Genomic DNA, 14,987 nt, shown 5'->3' with positions numbered 1-14,987 from the left:
CAACTTACAGGGGACGTCTATTGAGGTGTAGAATCGAAATTGGGAGTTATATATATATATATATATACCTCGCCTTGTCCAGTAGATGTCTTTTCTTCGTGCTATCCACTGGCAATCTCTCGCTTTTCCTGCAGAGTCTTTCGCTTTATACCTCTGCCCCATGGATTACTTTGGACTTATTCGATTGTCATTGGCCGATTCCGGTAGCAGCAACGCAAGCTACGCGAGTGGTCGATGATGACTGCTTTGCTAATGATGCATTTTGCTTTCCTGCATTACACCACACTCCCACTGCTTTGGGCTTCTCTGTGGCGGTGACCTGCACACAATATATATATATATATATAACTCAGTAACGTTGCCGACTGTAACGTACCGTCTTCGTACAGCCTGCTACTGTGACTAGTAGGTGACCCTACAGCTTACACTGTTTGGCTGCGTAGTTTAGAAGAAGTATTTGGAGGGAAAGCAGTCAATGAGGAAATCGTTAAGCGCGGTGCCGGGCAAGCGGGGCCTTAACCGTAGGTGGAGAACCAATGAGGTAGGGCGCGGGACTTTGCCTTACGGGTGACCCCCTCAAAAGCTGCTGCCGGCTGTATAACACTCAAAATTGGACTGAGAGGCTCAAAGCTGGAAAAGGTTGGGGGTATACGGCGAGGAAGGAGAATTAGGGGTGCTAATTTTATGTGGCAAATCACCAATTTGTGCACGAAAGGCAATAAGAACAAAAAAGAAGGCTTTTATAGGTGACGAAGATGGCAAAAGTTGTGGCGGTGACCATTCTTGAATGTCTACGTGCGATTACACGTACGTTTTGTAAAGTACGGGGACATCGCCTAGAGGAACTCACTCAGCAGATTGACTGCATAAAATGAGACCTTCGACGAGGAGGCATCGTTAACATTTTTGCTTTCGGTAGCGGCAACAATAGACCTATATATGTTGCTATACAACAACGCAAATACGCGTTGGGCAAACCGTAGGAAAGTAAAAAAACGTTTCGGTTTAAAGTACTTTATGGTTCTTGAATAGTATTGAACATCTGCCAATATCCTCATCTGTTTCAGTTAGTTGAAATGACATGCAGTGCCCACACGGGTACGTTTATATACGAAACATTCCTCAGGCATTTCGAAACCTGTCTGTGCTCGACATTTTTTTGCGTGCACCGGGAGCTAGACTACGCAAAGTGTCATCATTTTTGACAACGCAATCCGTAAAATGTATGAACTAACAGTACAGCACACCCGGCAAAGCCGCCTGGTGGATATAGCCGAGTATTGAAACAAGGGAAGATAGGATACCTCATCAGCCCAGCAAACAACTCAGCCACCAACGATTATAAACAGACTGCTACATGCGGTTGCTTCTGGGGCGTTTGATGTTTGAACTCGCTGGCCGTCGCATATGTAGGTATGTCTGAATCTTTTGTATGTGTCGAGTGCATCCAGCTCGATGATGAGTGGCCAACAACTGTTTATCACTTAACATTACACCCCTGTCGTCTAACTGGCCTAAGCGTCGATGGCAGTAGATTGACAGAGCTTCCGTTAACTAGTCTGACCAGCCAGCGTAGCTCGACTATTGGCGAATGGTTTGAAGGACTCTCTACTCAAAACTTGCCATTTCCTGCCAACCCTGAGTGGTCCACATCGACGCGAATGTAGAATAGCGACCTTTAGCCAGAAAGCCGCCACAGATGCAAAATCAGTAAACACGACCGCCAGGGGGCAACAGGGGCCGTTGGAAACGGCGACGATGACGATGACGATGACGAGGACACCAATAAGAATCACAGTAAATCGATCACGGGTCGTCAGATGAAACGAACAGTGATCGCTTCATGGAGAGTGGCGCCAAATTCAGGTGCTCTACGGAATCTTCGTCTTTGCTTTTTTAAGTGGGGTTTGTGCGTATACATATCTATTGTTAACGAACAGCGCATTCGACTTGTCTGTCAATCGAACAAGGTAGCAACGTCTCTTCGTCCATGTCGTCATCGTTCTCGTTTTCTTCGTCTTTCTGTTGCTCACCCGCGTCAACGCCACTATTCAGGCTACCATGTGAAAAGCTTTTACGATAAAATCGACCATGAACTAGTTACTGCTAGGCCGACGACCGACTAGCATCGAGTGCTCTAGCGAGAGCTGTTGGTCTTTATTTGTTGAGTTTGTAGATAGAATGTAGTACTATAGTGAACTCATCATCAGTAGTCTCTGTTGAGTGAGTGTCTAGGTCTACTATCGTGGCTTCTGCTTGCTGCCGCTGATGATAATGATGATGTTCGATTCAATGACAAATCAACAACAACCCCTTCAACAAGCTTCGCTTGATGGGCCCACAATGCACACCAGCTTGGTAACATCATGGCACTCGAGATGACTGTGGATCAACGGCACTTTGTTATAAAAACACTCGCTCGAGTTTGCTGGCGGCCCCGCTGTCTACAACGGCTACTGAATAGCTAATGGGCTGCTTCTTTGATTTGGTTGATAGTATTTGTCTACTCGAGACGTTTTCACACTCTGCTACTTCACCTATGGCCGCTACTCGATCAATCAACCAGTTATTCGGTGAAGACTTGAACGAAGCACTTTGTATTTCGACTCGTAACGCCTAGCATCTTTTAGTATGATAGAATCATCAGCAATAGCTTGTTGAGCTGCCGCCTTTCGTTTCTGTTTCTGTAATCCTAGGTGGCCACAGCTATGCGTTGTGGGTCGGGGGTGTTGATTCAGCGTTAGGCTCAGCGTGCATACATATTTGTTCATCACCAATACGATGCATTCTTCTTCATACTAAGTGTACGCCGTATGTGCTTTGACTGCTATGGAACAATTACGAGCTGGTCGGATTATTTGAATTATTTCCGTACGTTCTACGGAATAGACGTCAAATGAACGTGTCGTTATTTTTATTATCAATTAGTATTGAAATTAACGCATCCGTACGTGCCGCTTTACACGTTCTAGTTACATGTTTCCATACGCAATCAGACAACGATCTATCCGGCTCGTTAGCTCAAAAACTGGTTCAAATTCAGTGAACTTTAAAATGGACCGACTTGATATGGACAAAATACAATTTTCATACTTTTTCCGCGAAGTTCTTCAGCTACTCCGAATCAAATTGTTCCTTAATACGATAGAGCTATGACCTTCAATATACGGCAAGGCTAAAGTTCTCATTGTTATATCCTCGACAATTATCAGGACTTATCTGACAGCGCTCGTAATAGCAAGTAATCCCTCATCAGCCTTTGCGTGGCTATTGAGAAATGATATTGACTGGGGTTGAAGAACACCGAGAAGTTACGTTTCTCAGAAGTGAAGAGCACTTTCGCCCGACCTAAACAAGATACTTTTTAATTCACTTTTTTTTTATTCATAGAACACTAGCGTTCCCTGTGTGACGCTATGCCGCTTCGGGAACGTACACGAAGATTACATATTCGCCCGTACGTTTTATATACGTAACGAATTTGCTTTATGTACGCTCAGTTCTAATTGATTTTGCAGTGTTTTCCCTTCTTTGCTTACTTTTTGTCTAGGGTCACAGTTCGTTTCTGAAGGAAGTAACTTCCTGGTAGACGTTGGTGTCAAGCCCATCAAAAGGCCGTGACGCATGGCACGATTGACGGCAGTCGTCTCCATCCTCAAAGAAGTAAGGCGACGAAGTAAGTTAAGACGACCACCAGTTGCTTATTCGTACCAAAACGAGCCATACAATCACTGATTTCCGTAGTTTATTTAACGAGTACGTTTATTAGACTTTTTCACTTTAACACGAGCACTTTTATCATGTTGATTCATTATTTTCGGTCGTTATCTCAACTTCCACTAGTGACTAGGACTAGGACGCGTAACGACTAGGTTCATTTTTGCGCTGAAGCTTTCAAGCGCGACAGGCTAGAAAAGACTTGCAATTTCGTTCATCCTTGCACAGACATATCGCACGCTCTATCTACAACGACTGAAAATAAATGTTATGGTGCTACGTATAGTTCGCATATTAGTCATTAAATTTTCCCATAAGGGTTGCGTTCGTCCGGCTGCTAGTACCATTTGTTCTACCGGTAAACCCGACTGTTTCGATCGATAAGAGCTGACCTAGGCGGTGAGCATAGATACACGTAACAAGCCGGTTTCGCTAAATATTCCTCTATAGTATATATATATAACTGTTGTTTCCCATATCCTGTTTAATTCAATCCAATATCAAATTTAACAACAATATAACCCCATCTAATACTAACACGAAGTCGAAAAATTCTAGTGCAAATTGTTGTGCAAAGAGACCCCTCGAAACGGGCCAAAAACGGGTTTTCATGAGCAAAAATAGTTGTTAACCTTCGGAGTTTCCCTCGCCCGTTATTATTAGTCTAGAAATTAGGCAATCTTTGTCGTGTTTTTTCCGTTAGCTTAGCTTGGCGCCCGTAAATCACCTACTGACCTGATCGCATCGGCTCGTCTTGATCCGTCGTCATCGTAAAGGCTACAGTGACTAGAATATGATATGTGTACCTATCTCCACTATATGGCCTAAAACATTGACGAAGTATGCATCGAGGTGAGGACACACAATCGATAAGTCGAACGAAAGGCGACTACGGGAACAAACCTGGCCTGATATTATCTTGAAGGAATCGCTTAACGCAAGAAATAATGCAGATTAGTTTATCTCTGCGAATTCAGATGTCTCGGCTAAACTTGACAGCCGATTCGAAACGCTTGGCCAAAACAGTTAAATCGGTAGATTATTTTTTTCTTGCTCCTATGTGCAGCATACACGGAATGATACAAAGGAAGATAATAACGGACTGAGAAAAAAGGCGCACCAAAACCACAAAGCGAACGAACATCAATTTATCAGTATTTTCTATTTTTATCCCTACATTCATTGTAGATATTAACCGCGTCCATATCAAACGCCATACGTCCCGTATTGCCATATATCGTAACATGAGGTTGTAATGACACGCCAGTAGATTGTAGACATTTGATATTGTTTTGACTCATTGGCGAGTATGCTCCATTTTTACCGTCGTCAGCGTGGCGCTTGGTGATTTTTTCTCTAGATATCGGCAGTCACTAGTTGGGTAGGCGCAAAGATAAGATCTGAAGAGCGCCCCGTTGCTACCTTTCCTAGCGATATTTGTATCACTGGCGAAGAACGATTGCTATGGTAGCAATCGTTCGGCCACTGCACGATTTGTAGACATGCTTCAAGCCCGATACTGCGTCATGGAAGCACATTAAGGTTGAATGCGCGTTGGTAAGTAGGCTAGACGAACTAGGCTAGGTACGACTGTACATATTGTTGCCGGCGATCCAGCGTCGATCTCGAGCTTGAGTACAATGAAGGGAACTGCGCGATGTTTGTCCCATGACGAACCAATATCACTATGGAGCAGTTTTCCGCACGCGTTCGAGCCACATAGAAAGCAGCTCTGGAGGCTGGCGAATACACAAACGTATACATACATGGACACACAACCTCACTCAAACTACGAAAAACGATGGTGAGTTAGAAAAGCTGATTGAGGGGGAGAGACAGCTGATGGGAGTTTTCTTCAGGTTGCGTCACCCATTGAATATTATCGCCCACTGAAGATCTATAGCGGCAAAAGGAAGACTAACTGCGCCTGCACGCGACTCACGTGCGACATTGAGTCTGTCTGTATATGTTCGTCGTGTTTGTTTCTGTGCGTTTCTCTGATATTCGTCAATGCGTTCGTGCATGCCGGTACATACAGGCGATATTACAAGGAAGAAATGACATGTATCGAGCGCATGGTGCCTATTAATATACGAATCTGCTGTAGTGGGTTGCGACGTCGTAAGCATTCTGTAAATTGTGCAAGGTTAGCACGATGCATGCACTAGTTGTCGGTTCTTCATCTTGGTCGTTGCGAGCGCGTGTGATTTATCGTTTTTAATATATGGAGAGGAGAGGATGTGGATGTGTGTTTGCCGATGATTCCGAGGTCGATTTAGCTCGTAGTTTGCCGTTCATCAAACTGCCAGCGAAGACTATCAGGACGAAACGAGTTGCTTGTTCGTGCTGACCCGTTCGGCCACGCCGTCGGCTGGGTTCATCTATCCGCCGAAAGGTTAATTACGCGTAAAACGCACAGGAACTCCAAGCACAGGACGGACGGCCTCTTCCTTATACCGCGTATGGCTATCGTTTCGCTCCCTCTCTCTCTCTCTCTCTCAATCTCTCTCTCGCTGCGCATCCATGTTTCTCTCAGAAAGGAAAAGGCGCATCTGTTTATGTACAGGCCCACGATACCTTTTATTACCCCGGCAAACCGTACCAGGATGTAGCAAAGCCATCTTCATTTCAATTTGTTGCGTGAAAACAGCAGAAACGTACTATATCTCCTCCCGGTTGCTTGCATGGTCCTCTTTCATTTATGAGCACGGCAGGCATCGCATCTGGCAGATAGGGCATCGCGCAAGTTTGCCAGACCAAGCCGGCCCTCCCTAGCAGGTTTGAGAGTTAATTTGTCCTTCTTTCGCATCTCAAGGTCATTGCTGCCTGGACGGGGCCAGGCTTAGCACGGTTTTTATCTGCGGATGTCACTATTCAATTCCTACAGCAATTAGGCATCTCTATTGGTCCTGTTGCTGCGCCTAATTCTTTTTGTCGTTCTCTCTCTGTCTCTCTCTCTCTCTCTCTGTATGTGTGTCTGTATCTGCTTCTGTTTCTCAATACAAAAATCATATCGCTTCATTCTCTTCTTCCGGTGTGTATTTTCCGGTCCACGCCTAGGTCATCCTCGGCGTTTCCTCTGCCTTTCTCCTATCTGTAAATCGATTGGTAGTAGAGTACGCTGTGCTCTTCCGGTACCGTTGTGCTTAGGAGACCGCTACCACTGCCGCCGACGCCCCTGTTTTAGCCATTTTTTCATTCTTTTTAGCAAACCTCTCCTTAATTTACGAACTGGTACGAAGTAGCCCTTAAGAACATCTAGTCTAAACCAAAGCAACCACGGCTATGGCAGTCGCAGCAAGAAAGCCCAGATTTCTAGCAAGACAGCAGCCTTTGCGTTCTGTGGACGGGTAGCAGCGACGAGCTGGCGGACCTATATAGCAACTACAGAACTCAAAACAGCCGACTCCTGAACGAAACAAATGCTGTAGAAAGGTTACCAGATATGCTTTGCCCAGAGAATAGTTGCGCTCAAACGGTTGCAGTGAAACGATGCTAGGTCGGAAGTGTTGGCTACAGAGCTCCACGCACCCCACACGGTTCATCGTTATGGACCAGGGCACCGAGCGAGAGAGTAAGAGAGAGAGAGAGAAGAAAGCAAACCAGCCAGACTCTTGTATCCATCGTGCCGTGCTCTCTTTCGGCGCAGCCTGATGAGGTTAGATACGCCACGAGTGGCAGCGGCTGTCGCAGTGTGTGGCCCTGTAGCGCTAGCTTATCATTGACAGCCGGGTGCCCTTCGAAAAACCGAAGAATAACGGGACTTTGGATAAGGCAATGCGGTGAGGCCTTGCGGGGCCAGGGAATGGAAGCAATGAAGGAATATATTGGAGGAAGTCTGGTGTCTGCCTCAAGAAAATGTCGAGATATGACGGTAAGCGCAGCCTTCATACACCGCTCTGTTTGCGAGAATGCTAGAGAACAAGAGAGGACGAGAAAAACGCTTAGATTAAATTCAAAATATAAGGTTCTCATAGTAGACGACGTCACTTCTGCGGCTTTGGCTGTCGTCAGTTTTCCGCCGCCGCCGTCGTCGTCGTCGATGGCTTGCGCTGTTGCCGTTTCTTAGTGTCAGGGAAAAGATAAGCTTATAAGGAAAACACGTTTTAAGCTTATGTCTATGCTGTACCACAATTGACTGCCGACAAAACAGTAACCACAGAAGTAGATACCGTCCGGGTGTCATCTGTAGGTGCTTTTCTGCAAGTGCACAAGTCTTTTCACCGTAGGTGTATTTCCACATGCGGATCTATATATCTCAGATTTATAAGCCAACGTATTATTTCAAATTGTTATTTACGCGGCGTCCATTCAACGTAAAATCTAAGCACAGATAACGTATGTGTTTGGTTGTGTAACCTGCACGAGTTCAAATATACTTGTTCGCCATCTGAAATATAGTGCTAAGATACATGTCGTAACGTTTGCTCCGGAACTACAATATGAAAATGCAAACAAGCGTATGAACGATCGAATTCTAGCGTCTAATTATGCTTCTAATTATGATATATATATTAATTTATCGAATATATGTTGAAACGGCCAAACCCGATGTACGGCATATTTACGTAGAGAGCATAGTAGAAACTTGAGAATTAGCGTTTAAACATTATCACTTGCTAAGTTCTTCATTTCATCAATTGAAGCCTCCTTTCTCAAGATAGAGGTATCCTGAAAACTTCCTAGCAACAATACGTTCTTTTGCATACTTGTTTTTTAAGATGTTTTCAAGTTATTTTTATCTTAGTAAGGCCACGTTTAATTTTCATAGGCACTGCGTAATATAGATAAGCGAAAATAGAGAAATATCGCTGAACCGTTTGCGACTCGTGGCGCCTTTACTCTTATTAATGACTTCGACGAAAACAAAGCAGACGACGAGTAGGGTGGCGCCCATTTCAAAACAACTATGTGAGGCGTTAGTTAAATAAAGATCCGCTGTAAAAACTGGTATTTAAGGCTGCTACCTCGTAAGACCTTTCCGCGATAAAAGGTGCGGTTCCGTCAAAAGCAACAGTAGCGTTTTTTCGACATCTTCTCGCTCGTCAGTTCTACAGCTTTGTTCCAAATAAGCAGAGCGGCCTGGCTGGTAGAAGCTTGAAGGGCGAAATCAGAAACCTTTGAGCTTTATTGGTTTCTATGCATCGCCGCTAGCTTCCTTGACTCGGAGCCCTTTCGGAGTATCAATTTCGCGGTCTAATCGCTTTCTGTATCGGTTTTTCAGCAGCTGAACCGCACGCCGATCTGATCAGCTTTAGGTCTCGTTGAAGAACTTGAGGAGAGTAGCTCGTTAAATGCCAATTTTGCCTGAGCGGATTCACAGGCGACTGCGGCCGCTACAGGCTCGATCGGCAGTCAAAGGCTTTAGCTTGACCTCCTCTTTCCATCTCACTTGCCAGCAACAGCAGAAGCAAGGTTCCACTGCGCTACTTCATAAGACCGTCGCGACAAGGTGAGATTCGGTCGAAGGCTTGCGCCGATCACCTCTCCAGCAGCGGACGAACCAATGAAGAGTTACTTCCAGAGAACAACCACAGAAAACGTACTGAGCGCAAACGATCGCGCAGTGAACAAAGAATTGCGGGATAGCTGTTTCTATTTCTATTTTGTCCCGACATTTTTCGTCTTATCACACGGAAGAAGAAGAAAACTAAGATGAAGTGGATGACATAGATGAAACGAGTACCAGCGTACTAGCTAATTTAACGAGCCTGAAGTATGCCTGACCGCAGTCAGTTTCCTTGTCACTTCAAGCAAGAAATGCCCCTTATCCGAATAGGAGGTGGCTAAGCAAAACTTACATTCTGATGTAATCACGGAAGATGCCACCGCAAAAAATGCCTTAGGGCATCCTTTGAGTCTCGAAACGTTTAGGGCACAAGCAGTATAAATGATCTCTCTAGCGACAACTGCTTATGGCTGCTTCCGATACATGAAAGAACGACGCCCCTGTAGCACCAATCGCTATTTATATCATTTGTATATTCAAAGAGCACGGAAGAAATAGGCCTACATAGCAAGCAAACAAGGGCAAACAACGCGTTAACGTTTTAATAGAAGGGGTACGTTTAGCAGTCGTTATTTGGATCTGTTTATAAGTCTTGAGCGCAAAGGGTACGAAAATATCAGGCGACACATTGAATAATCCCTTGGCCAAACAATATGTTGCGCAATAAAAACATCAACAACGATATGAGAATTCGGCAAATGTCTCCCCCTGAACAGCTTACCAAATCGTGGAGCTAAACTCCGTCGGCCCGCAGCAACAGCTGAGCGTCTCTTGCTTCCTTCCGCGTTTGGACAATCCACGTTTGCCAATAGTAATTCTACAAGCACTCTTTCTACCAGTACTGCCGTCACGCAGTGCGCCATCGTTGCCATTCACGTTAATACCAGCGTAACGTCGGCTGGTTCGGTGACGGGCTATCGGTTAATTGGGTGGTTGAAGACCGACTAGAGAAGACGCGAGATGAAAGCTAATCGCGCAACTGTATCTACGTCTGTTCAACAACTCGAAAATAGATCATGGAGGTCCGCCATGTGAAAATAGAGAATTCGGAGGAAAAGAACATAGAAGAGTCAAGGCCCAAGAAGGCCAGGGGTATAAATGATATATTGATGCTGCTGTTGCTACAGCAAATGCTCCTTCCCTTTACCGTGCTTTGTCTGTTACTTTGGCTATTTTCCAGTGGCCTGGTACTGATGGCCTAGTCCATTATACATAAGGCGACTGGCAAGCAAAAGCTAATAAACTCCGTTAGTGAATTGCGGCTCTTTGTCGGAGTGAGAATAAAGTGACTTTGAGTCTGTAATTCGTTGGTATGGTTCTGTACGTGTGGTGTAGAAATAAGTATATTTCTGAAGATCGAGTAAGCATTTTCAAAAGGAAGCAACCACTGGGGCGAAATAACTGTCGATCGGCGGCCTTTGCCCCGTTAATGAATCTATATATTTATAGGTATATATGTATATATGTACATACATGTAGGCCGGTGGTTAAAATGTCTGCTGAGGCTTTCGGTGTACAACGGACGGTACGACATCTATCGATATAAATAGGTAAAGTGGGTCTCAAAGTTATTACATAGGAATCGGTTGTCGTTGTGATTAGTTTTATGTGCTTGTGTATACGGAGATGTATAAGTGGTGTCGTGTGCGTGTCTGCCTGTGGTTTTGCGAATATGTACACAACTGATATTCGGTACGAAATAACCTCGCGGACGAGGCGGCCGAATATTTTCATTAAATTAGACACACTCTGTCTGCGTTTAGTTCCATTTGTTGCCTCTTCTCTTCCCACATTCCCGAGCTCTAGCATGCGACGCAACTGATCATCTGCGACTCTGCTCTGTGAGCGCCTTTAGTGAAGTCTATTAAAATTATATCATAGAATATCTACAGATAGCCTGACATGGTTGCACCACACTTCATTGATCCACTATGTCCTTATTGCAAATCACAGCCATCGTAGCTTTCGCAGCAGACTATTGCTTATTTTTAGATGCCCTCTTGTTGCAACCATCACCACATAAAATTTAGACTTCATTTATCGATGGGTGCCACTACCTAGCTCACCATTACCTACATTGAATAGTCATCATTGCTGGGGAGCATTTCTCCCAGGCAGCCATCGTTATTGTTGCTCTTAATGTTTATTAAAGGAAACAGCTATAAAGTTTTTTTTGCATGAAGTCATTCAGCAATATAGCTTACATACGACCGATGAGCAGCGAGTGTGGGGCTCGACCTTAGCGGTGTAGCTCACATTTTCTGTCAAGACAGCTACTGCCTATCTATTCTCAGTACTTGTAGCTTCTCGGTTTTCGGCTATGGGTGTTTTACCTTGACAACAACACGACCGAATACTTCTACCCGTGGATATATTTGCACTTATGAGGCAAGAGTGCTTACGAGGGCAGCGTGAATCGAACCGCGACTCCGTCGAGCAGGCATTTCAGCCTGGTGGTACACTGTTGATCTAAAACGAACTAGCATACAATGGAGAAATTTATTTATGCCTTGCTATTTTTTGTGAACTTCTACATACGGCGGGTACTTGTACTGTGTATGTTTACATGTTCTGTTATGATCTTCGGTTTGCTGGTGATGCCATTGCTACAATTGAATCTACCGACGAGACGATAGCAACACCGATACTACAATCAATGCCATCCCTAACTATCTAGATCGTTACAAAGTTATGTTGATCCGAGTAGTATATTGATCTGAGTTAAGGTATCGTACTGGAAAGGTTGAAGTAATTCGTCGCCGGCGGCTATTTGTACGGGTCCAACTTCGAGTAGGTTCGTGTAGCCTTGGACTTGACACTTCTATCACGGATTACCTATGAATGTGATATTTTTGTGTACCTAGACGTGACGGCCAAAGATCGTTAGCAATAATGGTGCTATACGTGTGTGTATCACGTGTAGGTGCTAACGCGCAGTGAGTACGGATTGTGAATCAAGCGGAAAGGCGGCTGTATGAAAGTCAACGAAGTAATCGCATTCATAATTTGCTTCTAGTTGTGTCTTCACCCGTAATGGGGACAGTCGTTGGTCAGACGGTCCATCGGCTGTGTTTGCATCACGTATACACGTCTGGAGCGTAGAAATATGTAATACGATGGCAGTGTTCTTATGTTGGCCTCACTCGATTGCTGATGAGCCTCACAACTACTCCCAGGCTAGAAAAGGCGCGATAATCACCTCCTACGATTTATCGTGCCGTCTTATGCTGGCACATAATTATCGTTCGACTAAGTAGTGAGAACAATTAATGAAACAATTCACCGCGGAGAAGCCCGCTAAAGAAGAAAATATAGCTTCCTGGTCCGAACGCGCGCGTCCTGACTCAATACAGGCGGGCGATAACCTTCGAAAATGCTGCAGGCTAAAAAACGCGCAAACTACTGTAAAAAAAACCGCGAATTTACATATCGTTATGCTTTTAATCGACCAATCGACCACAGTGATCATCATACGTGAGCGGCTAATTGAGCATAAAAATTGACTGCAGACGCAAACGGTTGATATCGTTTAACCTAGTATATACGCATAAAAAAAAGCATTAGATATGTATTATGTCGTGGTCGAGAAAGATACTCTCCGGGACAAAGAGACACTGATATTCAAAAAATTCGCTCAAATCCGTTTAATATGTGACAGTAATTTTCCTTTTGATTAACTCGACCGTAGATATCAGCGAACACGTCGAAAAACCCTCGAAGCGCGAACTGCCGAAGCCGAGCAAACGTAAAATTGCCAACATCCTGTACTTCGGCTGATCTTCTCCCCTTCGCATGGCTGTCGGATCGTCGGCAAACTGGATGGCTACCTCGTTTTCTGTCTCTTTTTGTACGAAAAATGTACAAATGAGACAGCGGTAGTAGCGAAGACACGATGACAGCAAGTTTAGTTCGCTAAGATCGAAGGTACCGTCAGCGCTCTCTAGATACACGAAACTTAAGCTAAACCCCTGTACTCTCGGCAAAGGGTAAGAAACGCCTTGCTTACAGGGCCGACGTCTTGAGCCTGCGTTTTTAATTACTTTTTCGTCTGTTGGACGATGGGACCGTTTTTCCCGCAGCGCACCGGCTGTTAGAAAGAACGAAGAGAACTGAGAACAAACGCATGCACGAGGAAGACTAACAGCAGCGCCCTTCATGTAGTTAGACTCATCTAAAAGTCGTGAAAAAAAAGGCTTGAGCTGATTGGGCCGCTTTCAAATAAGTGCGTAAATCAGCCTTGTCGCTAGCTTTCGATTACTTGATGTTCATGATTCTAGTAAATCTGTGTCCTTCGCTGTGAGCGCATATGTGTGCAAAATGACAGCTTCACGCCATACGCTAGACGAGGGCACTAGCGGGCGTAAATGAGGTGAAGAAGTCGAGAACCGCTGCCATCGTTGTTTTCATTACTACTCGTGTTATTGCTTCTTTGCGTCTCTCCCATGAACAGGTAAACGAGTTCTTCCGGATGAATGGCACTAGCATAAAAATAAATGGATTCGTCTGCATATAGAAGGGCGTGGACAACAGACCAACGCTTAATGACGACTGCAGCAACACCACTGCTAATAATCCAGTCCGTGACTTTTTTTACTGATTATGTTAATAATGATGATGATGATGGCATATCATGGATTTATTCCATGAGTGCGCTCGCTGCCATCAGAGTTAGTTGGTCCGTTGGGCAGGCACACGTCGACTGAATAATCGCAAGAAGAGCTTTCCTATGTATCGAGTTTGCATTGTGTACGCTTGCGCGGGTCGGTCTCAAGCCGTATCTCAGGCGGACGACAATTTACGGTAGTCACCCGCTAATAGCAACTGCTGGTGGGTGATAGGTAGTACAAGCCAAACGGTAGCTACTAGCCCTGCTGCTGTCAGACGCAGAAAGAATGACGATGATTCAAAAGGAGCGTAAAGGGCGAACATGAACACAAAAGGGGGATCAACTGTTCCAAAGAAGAACCTGCGGGACTTCTGACACGTGAGTTAAACTTGGACTACGCGGGACGTACTGAGGGTAGCGGTCTTTTGCGGCGGAGCTCAACCGTAACATCCTATGTCGCTAGTCATTAAAAAGAGCAGATTTTAGTAGTCATCGTTAGACCAGAGTTGTATGCTCCTGCTGTTTGCCGCTATGGTATTGCAATAAGCAAGCCTCAGTTGAAATAGTGTTCGCGATCGTTGTTTAAGATGTCTTTCTCTGTGCCAACCAGCGCTCGGGCAGGCCATGACAGACCTATATTTAGTTCTAAACATTGATACCGATGATCATGGCCACGACGGCGATGTGACACGTTAACTCAAAAAAAAAATAGCCAGCGAAGAGTGGCGGTTGTGGATCAGAAGTTTGACTGTGGTTAGCTACAATTGGTTCGGACGAATTCAGACCTCATTTTCGTCCCGTTGGCCCGGCTGGCTTCGACTATTGGCTAACGCTCATTTCCACTGCCGGCGTTCGCATGTCGTAGCCAGTGTTCGGCTCTGAAAAATACTCATTGTTGTCATTATCAATAATCCGCAGTGAGCGAGTAAACCCCATCGACTGCGAAAGAACTGAAGACGAGAAGAAGAACGACGACGTCGTGAAAATGAAGATGTGCCCTGGTGATTAAGAAGAGGGTTGGCGTATTGGGGGTGGTAGAAGGGCTCGACTGGCATCGTTCCGGGTCGCTTTTCACTACCGTCAACATCGTCTGAAGGGGACAGGGCAGAATCAGAAGCGGTAGCGGTGACGGCGGCAGTGGTATCGCAGGCAACA

At 45.1% G+C, this 14,987-nt stretch overlaps 1 protein-coding gene and 1 long non-coding RNA gene across 8 annotated transcripts in view; one reads left to right on the top strand and one right to left on the bottom strand.

Moving 5' to 3' along the window:
* LOC111251690 (uncharacterized) overlaps positions 1 to 14,987 on the bottom strand; it is a 169,766-nt gene that overhangs the window by 55,257 nt on the left and 99,522 nt on the right. The window lies entirely within an intron of this gene.
* The window catches only part of LOC147755399 (uncharacterized), a 112,299-nt gene that overhangs the window by 15,240 nt on the left and 82,072 nt on the right, over positions 1 to 14,987 (top strand). The window contains exon 3 of one of the 2 annotated variants that reach the window (XR_015329210.1): positions 3,519 to 3,676. This is a non-coding gene — a long non-coding RNA (uncharacterized LOC147755399). The remainder of the gene's footprint in view (positions 1 to 3,518; positions 3,677 to 14,987) is intronic. The other variant, XR_015329209.1, reaches the window with a different exon arrangement.

This window comes from Varroa destructor, unplaced genomic scaffold (genome assembly GCF_002443255.2).
Source record: "Varroa destructor unplaced genomic scaffold, Vdes_3.0 BEIS01000005.1, whole genome shotgun sequence".
Classification (NCBI taxonomy): Eukaryota; Metazoa; Arthropoda; class Arachnida; order Mesostigmata; family Varroidae; genus Varroa; species Varroa destructor.
This window is presented reverse-complemented; position numbering and strand designations above follow the sequence as displayed.